Source organism: Sapajus apella, unplaced genomic scaffold (assembly GCF_009761245.1).
Source record: "Sapajus apella isolate SASKATOON/1434 unplaced genomic scaffold, GSC_monkey_1.0 scaffold16, whole genome shotgun sequence".
NCBI lineage: Eukaryota > Metazoa > Chordata > Mammalia > Primates > Cebidae > Sapajus > Sapajus apella.
The window spans coordinates 11725798-11746842 of NW_022436956.1; the positions used below are offsets into that span (position 1 = coordinate 11725798).

The window sequence follows — 21045 nt, forward strand, 5'->3', positions numbered from 1 at the left end:
CTCTATTATTGGTGGCCAGAAATATATCCATAGACTCACAGATCTCCAAAGTGGAAAGGTCTTTCAATCTCCCTCAGCCCAATTTCTACCCAAAGCAGGTATTACTGCTATAGCTTCCTCTAAAGAGAAAGTGATAGGGGTAGGAAAGGAAAAGAAACCATGAGATCTCTTCCATTCACCACCAAAAGAGTGGATTGATATTCCTAACCAGGTAACCAAATCCTTCTCCCAAGGCAGGTTGACAAGTTGTGTCTCTCAATCCGCTGAGGCCCTGCTCCTACTGGTCATTCTGGGTTCAGAGCTGCCAAAGGTATCCAAACCCCCACCAAGAACAGAAATGGCCCTGTGCAGCTTCCTGGAAGTCTTGTGAAATATGCACAAGTGGGTGGGAGTGGATGCTAGGAAAGCTCTGCCCACTGCTGAGTCCCTGTATGCTGACATTTGTAGTCAAGATGGAAAACATCCATAGACCCGCCCTGGAGGACTGGCTGGTTTTCTTCTAAATATTTGACTCACCCAGAACCCTGATATCAGGATCTGTAAAATACCATTGTCTGTTTTGTGGCATTAGAATTCTCTACTCGAGCAATGGCCCTTTTCCAGCCTTGATTACTCCCAGACCTCACTGGGGAAGGGGGGCAGTTTGAAGCCAGGCATCTCAGTCCTCCCAGGTTGGCCATCTCTCCCAACTTCCACCCACCTCATGACATGTTCATAAGCAGCTGGACAAATGAGACTCCTGAGTAGTGAATACAAAGAGAAATTAAAGAGTATAAGAAGAAAAAGAAAGCCTGAGCTAGATACTAGACATGCAGTCTAACAGCATCATTTTCAGAAAAGTAGTAGTTGAGCAAAACCAAGAAGTTATAATAAAAACTTGGATGCATGCTGAACCGTGGTGCCCATTTTGGCTCAACAGAGTTCCCGAGGGTAATGCCTCCCACATAATCCTGGTTACACACACCCGACCCCCACAGAGACTTCTGTCCACCCTCCTTCCCTGAAGTCAGAAGACTGTGCAGAGGGTTAAATTTAACTCAGGGGACCGAGCTGGGCGTGGGTAGTAATTATAATACCTTGTATTTATGTCTAGCTATTCCTGGCCTGCAGCTTGTTTTCCTTCAGTTCCCTCCAAAGAGATCAGTGAGCCTTATGGATGTGGATTCTGGGCCCTCCTGGGACAGCCTGGCCAATGCTGTCCACATTGCCTAGTGGTGGAAGCCAGGAAGGGATTTTTCTCCTCACTCCATAAGCCACAAGACAGGGAGGACAAATGATAGGGCTACCTTTGCAGAACAAGTCATGGAAACTGAACTGAGGACTAGCCTGGGCTCAGCTCAGGGAATTGCTGGTCATTTAGCAAAGCACATAGAAAAGCCAGCTTAGCCAGGCAACCTTGCTGCTCAGAGATTATTCAAATTGTGATCTCCAACCTAGAGGATCGGTCGGTTTACCAAAATAAAAGAGAAGGATTTCATGAAAACTTATATAATACTCTATCGATGTGCCAGTTCTATTGTAACAACTTTATAAATATTAACTCCTTTAATTCTCATAACAATTCTATATAATGAGCACTATCATAAGCCTATTTTAGAGGTGAGAAAAGATGCACAGATTGTATGAGAAACTTACCCAAGATCATAAAGACAGTCGCTGGTGGGGCTAGGATTCAAACCCAGGGGCCCAGTTCCAGGATACCTGCTCTTGACCACTAACAAGAAGCTACCCTGCTCAAATTCATGGGCCCCAGGCAGATATTCTGATGCACTAGGTCCCCACATGATTCTGATGACTAGCCAGGTTTGGGAATCACTAAGTCAGTGGTTCTCAAACTGTGGTGTGCTTATGGATAATCAGATTCCTGGGGCCCAGAAGTTCTGGAACTGGAACTCAGAATCTGTAGTTTTAACAAGCACCTAAGGCGACTTTAGCGCAGGTGGGGTAGGAATGGAAGGCACTTGGAGAAAGAGCATCTGTAGTCCTCCCACCTCACCCCACTCACTTGGGGCGTGGAAACTGATGGGGTCACCTCGTTGAAGTCTGCAGAGACCATTCTTTCTCCCACTAGGGCAGCTGCCGTGGAGGAGGGGAGCTGGTGGCTATGAGGCAATTCTGTCCCTTAGCCTTAGTGACAAGGCTGCCTTCAGAGGAGGGGAGGGTATGTGACCAAAGACAGCTCACTGTCCTTCCACACTTGACAGGCTGCACATCAGAGGGAGACAGGCAGTACGTAACAGGAAAAGAAAAAGAGACTAGGCGGTCTGGCCCCTATCTCCCATCTCCTGAACAATGGCCTCTTCAAACCCCTGGCATCTGAACTGGCAGTCAGCCACCAGGAAAAAAAAGAGCTCACTGTCCCTTTAAGGACGCCCTCTCTCCACAAAGGTCAGAAATGCCAGCTCAGCCTCCCAGAGGCTGCCTTTTTGCCACTTTGGGGCCCCCGGGGCCCTGGTGGCAATACGCTTTCCAGCTGGTTCTCTGTGTGCCTGCTGGCTTCCGAAGAAGGAAGGGCACCTGGATGACAGTTGCCACTCCAGGCAATGCTCAGTGACAGGGCAGGAATGGCTGATGTGGAGGGAACCCAGAACCTGCTGTGCATCTCAAGTTTTCCTCCCAGGGAGAGTTAACAAGAAATGGAGATTGGAGCAAGGTTGGAAAGACGCCTGCAGAGGAGGGGTATGGGTTATAAAGAAAACTGGCCAAGGAATGAATGCTCCAAGAGAAACATATATGAACCAAAAGAGCAAAGGCTGACCAACAATTGGCCAAGATATCACAAAGAGGACAGAGTAGAGAGTAAAAATAGAAAGAAAAGGTGGTCGGGGGCTCAGTTGGAAGCAGTGGGGTGGTTAGGGCAAGTGCTTTTATCTCACAGACTGGGTTCAAATCCTGGCACCTAACCTTCGGCTCCTTTCCTAGCTTCTTAGCCTCAATTTCTCTATAATATTGGCATACATTGAGCAGTAAATAAATATCAGAAACAAACAATGTCTGTTATCAGGGGACTAGCCACTCCATGTGGGTCTTAGAGGCAGCTCCTATGGTCAGTCTCTCCTCAAGAGGCCTAATTCCCAGACCACACCCCCGGCTGGAGCAAACCATCTTGCAAGTAACGCCATTAGCAAAAAGGGCCCTCATTAAGAAAACTGCATGGGCTGATGCAAACCATAAGTCTCGTGGAAAAACAACTCAGAGTTATTCAATTGCTAACAATATAAAGCCAGGTCGGCAAACTTTTTCTGCAAAGGGCCAGAGAGTAAATACTTTGAGCTTTGCAGACCACACAGTCTGTCCTAACTACTGAGCTCTGTTGTGACAGGGTGAAGGCAGCCAGGGACCACATGTAAATGAAAGCCTGTGTCTATGTTCTAGAACAAATTACAAAACAGGCAGCGGGTGGAAGTTTGCTGACCCCTGAAATAAAGGATGGCATCAGTGGAGGAAATGGTGAATCCTTCTGGGCAACAGGATAAAGGATATGGAGGCAGAAGCCTATTTCTTGCCCTTCTACCTTAGGAATTCAAGTACTTTACTCAACTACTTGACTTCCAAGAAAAGTTTCTGGCTAACACCAGCCAACTGCACTGACTTCTCTATTCCGGTTTCCTCAGCATCCGTATCCAATGTTGGTAGGTATCTCTCTCCACTTCAAAGGCTTCTTTTTCTTACTCTTCTGTGACACTGGGAGCTGCCCCAGAAGTAGGGTCTCCTCCTTTGGCCAACTTAGTGAGGGTTGAGTGGTCATCCCGAAGGTGACCACAACAATGTCCTTCATAGCAAATATCCATCCCTTATCCAGTTCCTCTGGCCACAGAAGGTTCAAGTCCGTTCTTTACCAGCTTCCTGAACAGCTACACATCTCAGAAAGTCCATGCATATGTTAATTTTTTCACTGATTCAGTTAAATAGAGAAGTGACTACCATGTTCCAGGTAAATCTTAGAAAGCAAGCATTTCACCTCTACCTTGGTTGGCAGTGAAGGCTGGAAGAGAGGAGTTCTCTCAGAAGCCTCTCTGAGAGGTGTTTATTTCCTGTTCCCTGGTGTCTTCCCACCAAGAAGCCCAAGCACTGCAAAATGGCAATTTCTTAACAGCAGTAAAATCAGGAGGTATAAAAAGTAAGCTGAGAATGAGGCAACAGTGAGATCAAGTGCAAAGGAGGTACACAGGGAGGAAAGAAATTCACTTCACTGTTTTAATTAAAAAAAAGAAAAAAACCTACTTGCTAGGCCAGGCACGGTGGCTCATGACTGTAATCCCAGCACTTTGAGAGGCTGAGGCGAGCGGATCACCTGAGATCAGGAGTTCAAGACCAGCCCAGCAACATGGTAAAACCCCATCTTTACTAGAAATACAAGAAATTAGCCTGGTATGGTGACATGTGCCTATAATCCCAGCTACTCGGGAGGCTGAGGCAGGAGAATCACTTGAACCCAGGACGGAGATTGTGGTGAGCTGAGATTGCACCATTGCGCTCCAGCCTGGGCAACAAGAGTGAAACTCCATCTCAAAAACAAAAAACAAATTACCTGCTGACATCATTCTCTCCGCATAGAATTACCTCATTCCACAAACCCACCCCATGTGGTCCCAGCTTTTCTTTAAAGTTCTGCTTCCAATGCTTCTTCCTCGGGGAGACTTCCCTGATAAATTCTCCCACAGCACAAACTCTCCAGCATCCCATGGAATTCTCCAGTACAGCTCATGCCTGCTGATGTACAGTATGCATAGTCTGTGAGTGCCTATGAGGTTTCTCCTAACCCTAAGACTATTAGCTTCTCAAAGGCATACCAAGACGTTTCCTTCTTCCACATTCCCTATGGGATCTTGTAATTGGTGAGTGCTCTCAGTTGCCTGGCCAAGGTCCTGCTTCAGTGAAAGAGCTGCTATTATCTTATGTTATCCTCAGGGATCTGGCATCACTGTTCATGCCACCATCCATGCATTCACATACAACGAGATATATGTGGAATGTTGGTGTGCCACTCAGTGCACTATAGATTGCCCTGTACCTCATTTATAAACTGATTTCATCCTCAAACCAACCTACTAAGGACAGGTACTAGGAAATATATGGCTGGCACAAAATAAAGTAGCTGATTTTAGAAAAGCTAATGAAATATATGGTGGAGTGATGGGAAGTGGTTGACAGTCATGCTCTGGAAGAGGTACTCATCTGCCTGGCACCTGATGCTAGGAAAATGGACATGACTGTCAAAGTCCCCTCTAGTTCCATGATTGAGATTTCTTTAGTCATATGAGTTCTATAAAAGTAGATATAATATTATGTCAAAATGTACTAATGTATTAATGTATTAATTTTTAAAAACACAGAAGGACTCAAAAAAAAAAAAGCATAGGATAAGAATACATATACTCTTAAGCTTTGGGAGGAACTTTCTGTGAATAATTCCAAATGTACAAACCATACAGGCAAAGGGTGATTGATGTGATCATATTCAAACAAACCAGCAAACTTATATAGGCTAAAAATCAGCCTAAAGTTGATAGACAAAATAAATTCTGGGAAAATACTTGCAACATGTATGACCAAAGGTTAATATCGTTATTAAAGAGTTTCGAGCAAGAAAAAAGACAAACATGTCAACAGGCAAGTCGGCAAAGGACAAAATAAAAATCAATCTACAGAAGAAATATAAATAGATCATAAGAAAATTCGTAACATGTTACCAATGATCAAAGAAATGCAAACCAATGTAACTCTGAGATACCACTTTTGGAACATCAGATTGGCAAAGGTTAAAAAGAATGGAAATACCAAGGCAGGGAAGGACACGGGGAGGAAGCAAGTACTCATGACTTGCTGCTTGGTGTGTAAGCCAGAACAGCCTCCCTGAAGGGCAGTTTGGACTAGGGACCCAGAAATCTGGCTTCTAGGTTTCTATCTAAAGAAATCCTAGCACTTAGTAAGACAGAGGTGGGTGGATCACCTGAGGTCAGGAGTTTGAGACCAGCCTGACCAACATGGAGAAACTCCGTCTCTACTAAAAATACAAAAAAATTAGCTGGGCGTGGTGGCACATGCCTGTAATCCCAGCTACTCGGAAGGCTGAGGCAGCGGTTACGATAAGCCGAGATCGCACCATTGCACTCCATCCTGGGCTACAAGAGCGAAACTCCGTCTCAAAAATTAATAAATAAATGAAAAGCTCAATGTCAAATATGAGTAGATTGGACAGATAAGGGATGCATGCTTGTGATGATATCCTTAAAATTAACTATGAAAACCAATATTTATTGTTATATAGCAATCAGATATGGTTTATTATCAGAATATACAGAATGAGTTAAATGTATGTGTGTATCTATCTACAATATACATACAAAAAAATAGCTTGAAGAATATAAACCAAAATGCTAATATAAGGGTGGTATTATGACCAATTTCTTTTTCTTTTGACTCTTTGTATTTTCTAATTTTTTTTTATTATACCTGTATATGTCAAGGAAATTTTCTAATTTTTATACATTGCCCATGGATAATCTGGGTTATAAAAACAGTCAAACAAATTATAATTACTGATAACTTTCTTTCCAAATTATTCTTTAATTATGGTTTTCTAAAGAGAAGACATATATAAAATAATTCTAAAAAGCAAAAATACGATACAAATGCAAAGTGTCACCAATTATCCAGCAAATATTTTTCAAGCACCAACTATGTGTAAAGTTGGTTTATCCATAACCCAAGACATTGAAATTATAGAAATCCACTGCAAAGACACTGCAAAGACAGAACCACATGCTCAGAGAATGGAAAAGAACTAATGCCTACTTGGGGATCAATTAAATCTGGGAAGATTTCTTCAAGGAGGAGGCACTGAAACTAAATTCTGAAGGGTAACTGGGATTTCCATAGGCACAGACACTAAGCGTAAGCAAAGGAACGGTAGAACTAAATACTACAGAGATAGAAATAGTATGTGACATGCCCTGGAATGGATGAGGGTGTTGGTAGCTGGAATAAGAGATTTATAAAAGAACAGACTGAGTGATGAGGCTGGACAGTCAGGATGGACACAGCCAATAGAAAGTCTTGCCTGCTGTTCAGGGTGTCAACAGTATTTTGTAAGTAATGGGAGTCAAATTCAGGGTTTGGGTTTTGTTTGTTTGTTAATGCTTGTTTGTTTGTTTGAGGTAGGGTCTCTCTGCTGCCCAGGCTAGAGGGCAGTGGTTTAATTACAGCTCACTGAAACCTCAACCTCCTAGCTCACATGATCCTCCCACCTTAGCCTCCCAAGTAGCCAGAACCACAGATGCATACCACCATGGCTGGCTAATTTTTTATTTTTTTTAGACATGGGGTCTTACTATGTTGCTCAGGCTGCTCTCGAACTCATGGGTCCAGGCAATTCTCTAGCCTTCCGAAGTGCTGAGATTACACACGTGAGCCACCACGTTTAGCCCAAATTCAGGTGTTGAAGAAGGGTTTGTAATGTTACTTGTATGACAGCTGAATGAAAACTGGATCCATTTGTTTGGAGTTTTTTTTTGTTTTGAAGAGACAGGGTCTTACTCTGCCACCCTGGCTAGAGTATAGTAAGATGATTATAGATCATTGTAACCTCACTGAACTCTTGGGATCAAGTGATCCTCCTGCCTTGGCCTGCCAAGTAGCTGGAATTACAGGTGTAAGCTACCAAGCCTGGCTCTGAACTTAAAAATTAAGATATTATTCAGCCAGAGAAAGTAATGAAGTATTGATACATGCTACAACTTGGATGAAACTTGAAAATATTATGCTAAGTGAAAGAAACCAGACACAAAAGTCCATATGTAATTTCATTTCTATTAAAGTCCGGAGCCAGGTGCAGTGGCTCACACCTGTAATTCCAGCACTTTGGGAGGCCGAGGTCGGTTGATCACCTGAGGTCAGGAGTTCGAGACCAGCCTGAGCAACATGGTGAAACCCATATCTACTAAAAAAAAATACAAAAAAAGTTAGCCAAATGTGGTGGTGCATGCCTGTAGGAGGTTGAGTTGGGAGGATCGCTTGAACTCGGGAGGTGGAGTTTGCAGTAAGTGGAGACTGAGCCACTGCACTCCAGCCTGGCGACAAAGCAACACTCTGTCTCAAAAAAGTAAAGTCCAGAATAGGGGAATCTCTAGAAACAGAAAGTAGTTGCCTAGGGCTGGGCTGAGAGGTGAGGGTGACTAGCGGGCTGCTAGCTAAACGGTATGGGGATTCTTTTGGAGGTGATGAGATGTAAAGTTGACTGCAGTAACAGCTGCAAACTAAAAGCCATTGAATTGTACATCTTAAATGAGTGAATTGTACAATATATGAATTACATCAAAATGAAGCTGTTTTACAAAGGGGAAATCAGTCAGGTGGCTGTTGCACCATGCCAAATGAGACACTAGAAGGTGATGAATTAAGACAGTGGCGAGAGTCATGGGAAAAGGAGGAGGACTAGTCAGGGAGACACCGCAAAGACAGAACCACATGGGCAGTGAGGAAGAACAACTAAGCAATGCTGCAAAAGCTCCTGGTATAAATGACTGGAAGGGGAGGATGTGAGGAGGAGGTTACATGGGGGATAGTTATAAATTTGTTTTTCACGCAGTGAATCCACAAAGCTTAGCCCATCCCAAGAAGAGCAGAAAGAAGGAGAGAGGTGCACATTCATAGTTCATATCCCTTTTCCTGGCAATGGTGTGGCTAAGGGCACCTTCTGACTGGTGATTGCAACTATGAGTTATATTTTAGCACTAGTGATCAGCACAAAAGTTGTCCTAACTTATGCCCAGAAACACACTTGGGAGAATTTAGCCACAGAAAGCAGTTAAGACTGCTTTCTGTGGCTAAATTCTGCAGCAAGTGGGAAAAACCCAATCTATAGCTGCACACACGATACTCTCAGCATTTACCAGCACTAAGTACTTACTGCACCAAGTACAGATTTTTGTAAAAAGGAGAACTATCATTGCTGCTATGAACATACTGGCTGATACAAAGAAAGCTCAATAGCTAAATGGTAGTGGTTGGCTCCTATTACTCATAGGTCTCACAAGAGTACCAATGTATTTTGCTTGTTTATATCAAAGAAATGAAGTAGAAACTCTTGGCTAATGAAATCAGAGGGTTAACAGAAATCATTTGAACATGCCAGAGTTAACAGATACAAGATAAACACATAAAAAGGTATATGCTAGATCAAGAAGAAGGCTGAGGAAAATAATGTGCAACCAGCACAGCGGATCACCTTCAAAAGCTCAATGGTCATTTCCCAAAATTTGCATCCTGAGGTTTGTCAAGTTAACCCTCTAGAAAACAAAGGAGCTTTGCGAGCCTTTGTCATAATGTCCCTGGATGTAAACTATGACCATTCAACAAGAAAAAAAAGTTGAGGTCACTTCAGGGAAGCAATTATGAAACAAAGAGGCTCCCAGTCTCAGGAGAAAGGGCCCAAAAAAAGATCTGAACTGAAAGATAAATCTATTTGCACTACAGGAGAAGAGGCATCTGAGTTTTCCAGTGGAATTTTCCTATAAGACCCTACCTGAAAGGGAGGTCCGGCTCTGGCTATCCCCATGACAGGAGACACTCTGCTAGAGCAACAACCAGTTCTTACTCATCCTCTTATGCTTGCCACCTAGCCCACTAGGAACTCCAGAAACGTCAGTTTAGTAAACAAATAATTAATTCAAGACGGAGCAGAAAGAATCCAGTGGAAGCTCAGGAAGAATATTAAAGGTCTTGTACTCTAAAGATCCTTAGCACGAACCCCCCAAGGGTCCGGGAGACCAATCTGCTGCTGTAATCTGCCCACCATCTTAGAGATGAGATCACTGGTGCCTTGCCCAAGGTCATGCTTCTAGTAAATGTAGAACAAGTTCCAGCCTCCAGTGCAGTGGTCAAGTGACCATATCCTTGTGAGACAGGAGATGGAAGAGATCCAGCAATGAGACTAAAACACATGACTGGGGAGGCTGTTCACTTGAAAGGAAGGGTCAAACTGACTGACAGTGACTCGGTGTCCTAAGAAGGACACTACTAGAAAAATAATAATGATCAGAACTCTCTGGACCCACCTAAGGCATGAGAAACTATAGTAAATTTTAAGTGTGGGAAAGGCAAGGACTGTAGCCATGTTTTCTAGGTACAGTGCCAAATATAAAAAAAATTAGTAGCAGTTAACTATTATAACATCACAGGCCCCACCGAAGAGCATCAACATGAATTACTTCATTGAATCCTGACAGTCCTCAGAACAGCCCTCTTGGGTGGATGCAATAAACCCCATTTTATTTTATTTTATTTTATTTTTATTTTTATTTTTTTGAGATAAGAGTATTGCTCTGCCACCTAGGCTGGAGTGCAGTGGTTAGATCATGGCTCACTGTAACCTCCACGTCTGGGGTTGAAGCTATTCTCATGCCTCAGCCTCCAAAGTAGCTGGGATTACAGAAACGTGCCACTACACATGGCTAATTGTTGTATTTTTGGTAGAGATGGGGTTTCACCATGTTGTCCAGGCTGGCTTTGAGCTCCTGGCCTCAAGTGATCTGCCTACTTCACCCTCCCAAAGTGCTGAGATTACAGGTGTGAGTCATGGTGCCTGGCCAACCACATTTCACAGATGAGAGAATCAAGGCTTGGGGACAGTAAGTAACTTGCCCATAGTCATACAAGTAGTGAGCAGCAGAACCGTGTGCATCTGTCCCCAGGGGCCCACCGCATTGCTGAAGGGAGGGCGTTCTGTATTCTGGTCAGCCATTTATGCTCACGCTGCAACGACAAGGCGCCCACTGAGAAGCACAGCCTGCCTCCTCCAAATGGGAGACTCTCAAATCCACACTCGGGAACCTACTCAGCGCTCAGTTCTCAAGATTTCCATTCTCTGGGGCTTGTCCTCCCAGCCTTTACATATTGCCATAGATTTTTAAGAGGGAAAAATAGGCCTCACAAGTCTAGGCAATGTTCTAATGCTTAACCGAACGGTGAAGAGACAATGTTCATCTTTACACTGTATGGATACATTATATACATTCTTTTATATGCATGATATATTTCACAATCTTTTGTAATAACTCCTAACCCAGCCCTGAAGTGACAGCCACCAGATCAGCTGTGACATGGGCCATGGCTCACTCTGAGGGAAGGTAGACTGGGGAAATTATTTTCTACTGCGTCACCTACTGATAAAGAGCACACCGCCACCCAAAAAGGACGACTGCACCCCCTCAGTAAACCTTCCCTGAATTGTGAAATATAAAGCTGCCGATTCCTACCAGCTCAACTTCATCAAGGAGTGTGGAGGTTGAGAGCACCGACTTTAGAGCTTCATATCTTCAGTTTTATCCCAGTTCTGCCGTTTGTTATGTGGCCTTGGGCCAGTTATTTAAGACCTCTTTGAGACTCTGTTTCCTGACATATCAAATGGGGAAAACAAAAACAACAACAACAAAACACACCTTTCCTGTTGGCTTGTACAAAGGCTGTATGAGATTTTTTTTAATGGAAAGCTCACAGAGGTATCATGATCATAATTTCTAAAGCTTTTCCCACGCTGAGAATATGTGTACTCCAGTTGTCAGCCCCAAGCATCCTGCCCACTGAATTGGGAAGTGTGTCTCCATGCTCTTTGGTCATCCTGAGCCTGATGGCTTTTCCCACTGAGTCTAGCAAGCCCAGCCCTCTGCCTCACTTTTCAGGTTGTCTGCAGGTGAGCCCTGTTCTGCCACTTAAACTTCTACCTTTGCATGGCCACATATCCCTGTCCTGACCAGGCTGCTCAGCTCCCTCCCTTCCCAAGGCCCTCAGTCTGATTTTTATGGGCCAGTCTTGCTTCTCCCTGGCCTGAGACTCACTCATCTTTTTTTTTTTTTTCTTTTTGAGGGAGTTTTACTCTTGTTGCCCAAGCTGGAGTGCAATGGCACAATCTCGGCTCACTGCAACCTCTGCCTCCCGGGTTCAAGCAATTCTCCTGCCTCAGCCTCCCAAGTAGCTGTGGTAACAGGCACCCGCCACCATGCCCAGATAATTTTTTCTATTTTTAGTAGAGAGGGGTTTCACCGTGTTGGCCAGGCTAGTCTCAAACTCATGACCTCATGGGATCCACCCACCTCGGCCTCCCCTAGTGCTGGGATTACAGGCGTGAGCCACCACGCCTGGCATGCTCGTCTCTCTTGAAATCTCAGTGGACTCCATTCTCCAAGGATCAACCCACATCCCACCTCCTCCATTCAGCCCTTCTCAATTTCTTTTGCCCATTACTATCTCTCCCTCTCGTTCTTGAACATCTCTGGCAACTGTACAAGTGACCCCTGAACAACATGGGTTTGAACTGTCCAAGTCCAAATACATGCAAATTTCCTTTCGCCTCTGCTGCCTCTGAGATAGCAAGATCAGCCCCTCCTCTTTCTCCTCGTCAGCCTACTCCGTGTCAACACAATAAGGATGAAGACCTTTATGACTATCCGCTTCCACTTAATCAATAGTAAATACGTTCTCTTATGATTCTCTTAACGATTTTCTTTTCTCTACTTATTTTATTGCAAGAATACAGTATACAATGCATAATACCAAAAATGTGTTAATTGCCTGTGTTACCGGCAGGCAATTAGTAGTTAAGTTGTTGGGAAGTCAAAAGCTACAAACAGATTTGACTGTGTGGGGGTCGGTGCCCCTAACCACCAAGTTGGTCAAGGGTCGTCTGTAATTCAAACCATGAAATACTGTCTTCATAAATTACTATTCCTCAATCTTTTCATGAATGTTAATCTTATCTCTTCTCATAAACAAAGACCTGTCTTCCATTTGCTTTGTAATTGTGGTAGTTAAGAGCATGGACTCTAAAGTCAGACTGCCAGCCCAAACACTTTTGAGCTCTGTGACCTTGTGTAAAGTACTTCACTCCTTTGTGCTTTCGTTTATTCACTCATAAAATCTGAATAATCTGTAACCTAGATAAAAAAAATTGCTATGAGTTTATAAGATTTAAAATATGGAGTGAGGCCAGGTGCAGTGGCTCACGCCTATAATCCCAGCACTCCGGGAGGCCGAAGTGGGAGGATTACTTGAGGTCAGGAGTTCAAGGCCTGGCCAACATGGTGAAACTCTATCTCTATTAAAAATACAAAAATTAGCCTGGCATGGTCACCTGTAATCTCAGGTGCTCGGGAGGCTGAGGCAGGAGAATTGCTTGAACCCAGGAAGCAGACATTGCAGTGAGCTGAGATTGCCCTACTGCACTCCAGCCTAGATGACAGAGCCAGATTCTGTCTTAAAAAATAAGAATAAAAATAAATAAATAAAATAAAATATAGAGTGAATTAAGTGTTAGACATTATTAGTAGTATCCTTATCCTCACACTACCATTATAGTGCCTAGAACAGGACTGCTAGCTAAGACTTATCCAGTAAAAACATATTTTGTTGCACTTGAGAAGTATCTCTATTTGCTTAAACTAGGGGGCAGCAAACTTTGAGTAAAGGGCTGAATAATAAATGTTTTAGACAGCATGGTACTGGTACCAAAACAGAGATATAGACCAATGGAACAGAACAGAGGCCTCAGAGGCAACACAACATATCTACAACCATCCGATCTTTGACAAACCTGACAAAAACAAGCAATGGGGAAAGGATTCCCTGGTTAATAAATGGTGTTGGGAAAACTAGCTACCCATGTGCAGAAAGAAACTGGACCCCTTCCTGACACCTTACACTAAAATTAACTCCAGATGAATTAAAGACTTAAACATAAGACCTAACACCATAAAAACCCTAGAAGAAAACCTAGGCAAAACCATTCAGGACATAGGCATAGGCAAGAATTTCATGACCAAAACACCAAAAGCATTGGCAACAAAAGCCAAAATAGACAAATGGGACCTAATCAAACTCCACAGCTTCTGCATGGCAAAAGAAACAGTCATTAGAGTGAATCGGCAACCAACAGAATGGGAAAAAATTTTTGCAGTCTACCCATCTGACAAAGGGCTGATATCCAGAATTCACAAAGAACTAAAACAGATTTACAAGAAAAAAACAAACAAGCCCATTCAAAAGTGGGCAAGGGATATGAACAGACGCTTTACAAAAGAAGACATACATGAGGCCAACAAACATATGAAAAAAATGCTCATCATCACTGGTCATTAGAGAAATGCAAATCAAAATCACATTGAGATACCATCTCACACCAGTTAGAATGGCAATCATTAAAAAATCTGGAGACAACAGATGCTGGAGAGGATGTGGAGAAACAGGAACACTTTTACACTGTTGTTGGGAGTGTAAATTAGTTCAACCATTGTGGAAGACAGTGTGGCAATTCCTCAAGGACCTAGAAATAGAAATTCCGTTTGACCCAGCAATCCCATTACTGGGTATATATCCAAAGGATTATAAATTGTTCTACTGTAAGGACACATGCACACGAATGTTCATTGCAGCACTGTTTACAATAGCAAACACCTGGAACCAACCCAAATGCCCATCGATGATAGACTGGACAGGGAAAATGTGGCACATATACACCATGGAATATTATGCAGCCATCAAAAATGATAAATTCGTGTCCTCTGTAGGGACATGGATGAACCTGGAAACCATCATTCTCAGCAAACTGACACAAGAGCAGAAAATCAAACACCACATGTTCTCACTCATAGGCAGATGTTGAACAATGAGAACACATGGACACAGGGAGGGGAGCACTACACACTGGGGTCTGTTGGGGGGAAATAGGGGAGGGACGGTGGGGGGTGGGGAGTTGGGGAGAGATAGCATGGGGAGAACTGCCAGATATAGGTGAAGGGGAGGAAGGCAGCAAATCACAGTGCCATGTGTGTACCTATGCAACAATCTTGCATGTTCTTCACATGTACCCCAAAACCTAAAATGCAATAAAAAAAATTAAAAAAAAAAATGTTTTAGATCAGCCAGTCTTAGGCCTGTCACAACTACTCAATTCTGCTGTTGTAGGGTGAATGCAATCAATAGTAACATATAAATAAATTGGTATGCCTGTGTTCCAATAAAACTTATGAAATTTCATATAATTTTCACATGTCATGTTATCCTTCTCTTAATTTCTTCAACCCTTTAAAATGTAAAGAAACATCCCTAGTTTGGAAGAACGGTACAAAAACTGGCATCAAGCCAAATTTGGCCTGTAGGCTATGGTGTGTCACTCCACCACCTAAGGTCACATGAGTTTTTCCATAACATCTCAGATGAAGGCCTTCATTCTACAGGCATTAAGGAAGCACTTCCGTGTCTTAGGAAGAGGCATGAGCCCGTGCCCACACTTCCGGTGGTATGTATTGTGGGTGCTCACTCCTATTTCCAGTCCTCCCCTCCTCCAGCACTCAGAAGCCACGTTTTCCAGCTTTCCTGCAGTCAGACAGGGCCACGTGACTAGTTCTGGCCAATGTGTGGCAAGTGCAGGGAAAGTGGCTTCACTTCCAGGGAGGAGCATTAAAAGCCATGCCCTCCTCACTCCATCCCGACTGCTGCAGTAGAAGGGCCATGACATTCTACAGCCTGGATCACTGAGCTGCCTGCCACATGCAGAATCGCCTCCCTGGAGAGTTTTCCAGAGCCTGAGGGGACTTGGAGTGATCAAGAACTAAATTTAGCATGTGTTAAGCTGGTTGGGGTGAAGTGGGGAGGGAATGGTATTATCATGGCATAACCCAGTTTAGTTTAATATCTTTCTACAAACACAAACCAAAGAATAGCATTAAGAATGAATAAATAGGCCGCACGAGGTGGCTCACACCTGTAATCCCAGCACTTTGGGAGGCCGAGGCTGGGAGATCACCTGAGGTCAGGAGTTTGAGACCAGCCTGGTCAACATGGTGAAACCCCATCTCTAATTAAAATATAAAAATTAGCTGGGCTTGATGGCAGGCGCCTGTAATCCCAGCTACCCGGGAAGCTGAGGCAGGAGAATTGCTTGAACCTGGGAGGCAGAGGTTGCAGTGAGCCGAGATCACGCCATTGCACTCCAGCCTGGGGGACAAGAGCAAGACTTTGTCTCAAAAAAAAAAAAAAAAAAAAAAAAAAAAAAGAATAAATAAAAACATCCAGCAATATCTAGTCTGTCACATCCTTTCACCTTAATAACTCATTTAGGAGACAAACGTCCAGTCTTCTGAAGAATTCAGCATGAGATGAGAAGTGTCTTCAAGTTCTCCCATTAGAAACACTAAACCATCTCTTCCAGCAATAATAAATTTGATGACAGTAAGCCTCAGAAAGGCCAGGAGGTAGAGCTTTGAGTCAGCAGCATAAATGAACTCAGGTACTCAGAATCTGATTTGCAACAATCTCTGCCAGCTACAAAATTACGTTCTTTCTTTCTTCTTAAAGTAGTAATGATGATGACAATAACACAGCAAAGCAAATAACTTTTATTGCTGCTTATTTCAGGCCAGGTACAATTTCCCAAAGTAGAACCGTGGATGAGAGGTGAGAAATGCTTATCCTTTTAAGAAATCTGTAGAGTCAGAAGTTTCTGTCCTCTCCCTGAGCTGTCCTGCTCACTCAAGAGATTTAAATGCCTAGGTGACCAGCACTCAGTGCCCTGGACTTACCAGACCATGGGAAAACTCCAATTCCCATCCCATAAAATAATAAAGTAAATCTCACACTGTTCGCAGGAGGGTGTGCCTGCTGTGCACTGTTTGTAAATGAATATTTCATGTTTTCAACTGAATGTTTATTTTCAGTGTCCCCTGCTGGCTACAGAAGAGCACACACAGTCCACATCACAAGCAACCTGCTCTATCAGGACTGTGGCCTTTTTCGAAACCATTACTAAAAAGGAAGCTGAGAGACCGACTAATCCGCCCAACACTGTCACTTAATCCCACTTTCATAAGCACCACCGCCCAAGGCAAACAGAAGTCACCTACCAAGGCCACACAGTAGGCCAAAAGTTGATTTACAAGGTTCCGATTCAGGAGTCATCGTTCTAGAATCTCAAGCCATAAAGTCACCCTAGCCTTCACCGTAACTCACCTTCTGGTAAAGGTTTCCATAGCTGGGAAGCCTGGCTCTACAGGAGGTATGTAGAAGCCGTGTCTAGCGTTCCCTTCTCTGGAGCACACCTCTTACAGAAAGAATCTCAAGGCTGGGCATGGTGGCTCATGCCTATAATCCCAGCACTTTGGGAGGCCAAGTCAGGTGGATCACCTGAGGTCAGGAGTTTGGGACCAGCCTGACCTATATGGTGAAACCCGGTCTCAGTACAAAAATTAGCCAGGCATAGTGGCGCACGCCTGTTAATCCCAGTTACTTGGGAGACTGAGGCAGAAGAATCACTTGAACCCAGAGGCAGACGAGGAGGTTGCAGTGAGCTGAGATCGTGCCATTTCACTCCAGCCTGGGTGACAAGAGTGAAACTCTGGCTCGGAAACAAAGAAAGAAAGAAAAAAGGAAGGATCTGGAGAAATTGATAACAGGCAACAGTTGAAGAATGAACAGAGCCCCACTGGCCAACAGATGGAAGAGAAAGGGTGCACTAGGCAACTGACATTTAGCATCAAATAAAATACTGCTGATCGTTAATGGTCATGAAATGTGGAGAAGTACCAAAAAAAAAAAAAAAAAAAAAAAAAAAGGCCTCTCCCCGCTACCTGTGAAGAACGTGATTAGGTTCTGTCACACAGTGCTCATCCTCCTAAACAGTGTGAAAGTAACAAGGCTGCTCACTCACCCACTCAAACACGGAGAAACTCAAAACTCCCCTCATCTGAGGTCTAAGCCCTTGCCATAGAAATGCTTCACCTGCTCTGTCAAGAACGATACTTTCTCTCAACCTTTTTTTTTCCCCCAGAATCCAATTCTTCTAGCACACTGACTTTCCTGAAGGTCTGTCACAGCCCCCAGGCTCTTTGGAGACTGCACCACCAAGCCCAGCAGATGTGAGGACCAGAACACCAGGACAGAGAATTCAGACAGATGTCACTACAGCCTGCCTAGTCCTATGGGGGCCGGAACCATCTGGAGAGGGAGCAGACCCACAAAATTGGAGACCTTTTTAGTGTTTGAGGTTCTGAGGCTCTATAGGAATTAGGAATATCTTTGGGTCACAAAGAAAAAAAAAAAAACATGTAGAAGCTGCAGAAGATTGGTGAGTTATTCTTTAAAAACCCAATTTCTTGGCTTCCAAATCACTACACGCCCTACAGAAGCTTTGGCCACAGCCCCATCTGTTTGTCAATGCCATCTCCTCTCAATCTCCTCCACCACCCTTACCTTGCTCACCAAGTTACCAGTAGAAGGAATCATAGAATCCTCTTTCAAGACAGCCTAAAGCTCCTACCCTATTGGGGGAGAGGTTGAGTTGGGGGGAGATCTCGATCTCAAAGTCCAGCCACTTGTCAATCATAGACATATAACACGGTCATCTTCATCCAAAAGCATCCTCAGGGATACTCTCATAACTCCATGAGGCATAGCTTTGTAAAATACAACCTTTACTTACCTAATTGTCCAGCCTCTGAACCTCCCTCACATTTCAACTACTTCAGGAAGACATCTCTGCCACGCCAGCCGAAATGGATTTCTAGAGTGTCTGCTGTTCACTGCACTTATCTGTCCCTTAAGTACTTACTGACTTGCCTGTACATACATGTTAGGGGTGTGAGGGAGAATCCTTCCATCTGTGAGGCTACCAGCCCCTACAAGGCCAAAGCAGTGTCCTTTACCTTTTTTTAACTTCATAATACTTAGACAACAGGGCTGCAAAAATACTTGATCAACATTTGTGGAACGAAGAGATGGATGAGTAAACGAATGGACAGACCCTGGGTCTTCTCTCTGGGAACGAAGGCCTGACAGACACACATTGCTGTTGCCATGGTAGTTAGTCCTCACCCTGAAATCTCAGTCCAACCTTGAGAGTGTATCCTGACTTCCCCACAAACTAGTCGCATTAATTTAATCAAATCTCACCTTAACCACTCTGTACCTCAGTTTCCCTACCTCTAAAATGGAGACACCAGCTGCTTTATGGGCTTATAGTAAGAATCAAAGAAGATAACACATTTATGCATACCTTTAAAAGTCTAACTAACTGATCTAATGAATATAAGGCAAATAAACAACAGAACATGAAAAAAGCCAGTGTCTAGCATGACATTACACACAGGAGAAATTTTATTAGGGAAGAGGAATAACCAAGGACAGGTGAATCATGGTGGAAACTTACCCTGCTGCAAGCCCAAAGCCTGGTTCCTATCTGTACACCTTCACGCAGGCCATTTAAACTGTGTCCGTTTCTCCATCCACAAAATGGGATATTTATCATAACACTGTGATCTCCATGTGAGTTAATACATGTAAACTGTTTATTGTGGTACCTGGCACACAGCTTTAACATATGTTAGTTGCCATTGTTCTTATCAGTATTTACCATTATTTTTTTATCATCAAGCCATAGTAGGCATTCCAGAGTTGTTTCTAGAAATGATTCGAACATTATAATTTTAATTAAATTCATTCTCTTCCATGTGCAGACAGTGCTATCAAGGTAGCCAACAGATTTAGTCATCTTGCTTCTACCAAGTCTCCTTGTTGGAAGAGTAGGGAATACCCTGAGTACCAGAGTACCAGAGTACCAGCATTAGTACCCAAGTACCAGACAGTAGGGAGTACCAGTTGGGATACTGACAAAGGGAGCCACATTTCATCCACAGCTACAAGGTTTGCCCCCTGGACCAAAATGAACCTGTACTTAACGAGACAATGGCTCACAGGATCTGGCAGTATCAAGGAAGAGATAAATGACAAAGTTTTTCCATCCTCATAAAATTTTATTTGGCTGAACAAGACAAGGTTATCCCAATTACAGTTCCCAGATTAACACCGCTCTCCTTGTTGAAATGCATCAAGAGATACTCAAGGCAGATTTTTAAAGGCAAACATCTCTGCACGTCTCTGAGGACCAAACCAGGCTGAGCTGAGAGCATTCTGTTAAAGTGATGTCTCATCCTGAATGACGGCCAAGCTACCCCTCAGCCCCAAGCTGGGTGTGCTGACAGCAGGGGCACAGAGGGATGCTGAGAGGTTTCTGATGCAGAGCCCGGTGTCCCTGCAGCACCTGGGCTTTTCTCGGAGGCCTTATCCAAGCTACAGACTGAGCATGGCTCTACTGAGGAATAAAGAACAGCTTTAGCTGCTGGTCTGGACCTGGAATTCCCAGTGACAATAGACTCTGCTAACAGCTTACCCCCCAGAAAGAACGGGGTACCAGACCCCAAGAAAGCAAGGAGTAAACACAAGAGAGAGGGATAGCAAAGCTCGAGGAAAAGAAACTCCCAACTGGGGGATAACTGATGTACATCACCTCTTAGGGCCTCGCAGCTCGTGAGAGTCACACTTGCAGAAACTAAACATCACCCTTTGCCTTCTACAAAGTGCCTTTTCAAGACCCACTAAAGGGCCCTCTTCCCTAGAGGAAGGGAGACTAGGCTAGACATTCTGTCAGGGTTTAATCCAGAGTAGCGGTGCCTGGAAGGCCAAAGGTGGCCCAGAGCCAGGTTAGGACCCCAGGCTTTAAATCGCTCAACACTCATCCCTGACTCTGAAAATCAGCCTTTCACTCAGAGATGTGACCTGCCACCACCCCACTCCATGCCTGGACAGCCAACCGCAATGAAGGCAGGACTCATCCCTGCAGGGTGCTCTCCAAAGCTCACCCTCCTCCTCCCACCCTCCACCCTCTTCAGAGAGAGAAAGCTCCCTCCCCAGTCCAAGGAGCCTTTATCCTTCCTCTGAAGGAGGCCTCAGGCAGCTGTACATGCTGCCCTGCAGGGGTCCCAGATTACTGATATGGCAAAGTTTTCCAAGGAAAATCTGCAGTTTCTCCACCAGATAAAAAGCCAATTCACCTGCCAATGCAATCTCCTTATTGGGTCAAAAAAAAAGTAGAGGTAAAGGTTTTATTTTTTAAATGGAAGATAAAAATATTCTGACTACTTCCGTAGCTAGAATACAGCTACTCCCACACCCCAAGCAAGAGATGCCTTTAATGTCCCAATATTAAGCCCAGGAAGAGCC

The 21045-nt window shown here is 44.0% G+C and overlaps 1 protein-coding gene across 16 annotated transcripts in view; it reads right to left on the reverse strand.

Moving 5' to 3' along the window:
- GRAMD1B (GRAM domain containing 1B) overlaps nucleotides 1-21045 on the reverse strand; it is a 269058-nt gene that overhangs the window by 76392 nt on the left and 171621 nt on the right. The gene's annotated exons all lie outside the window — the stretch shown is intronic.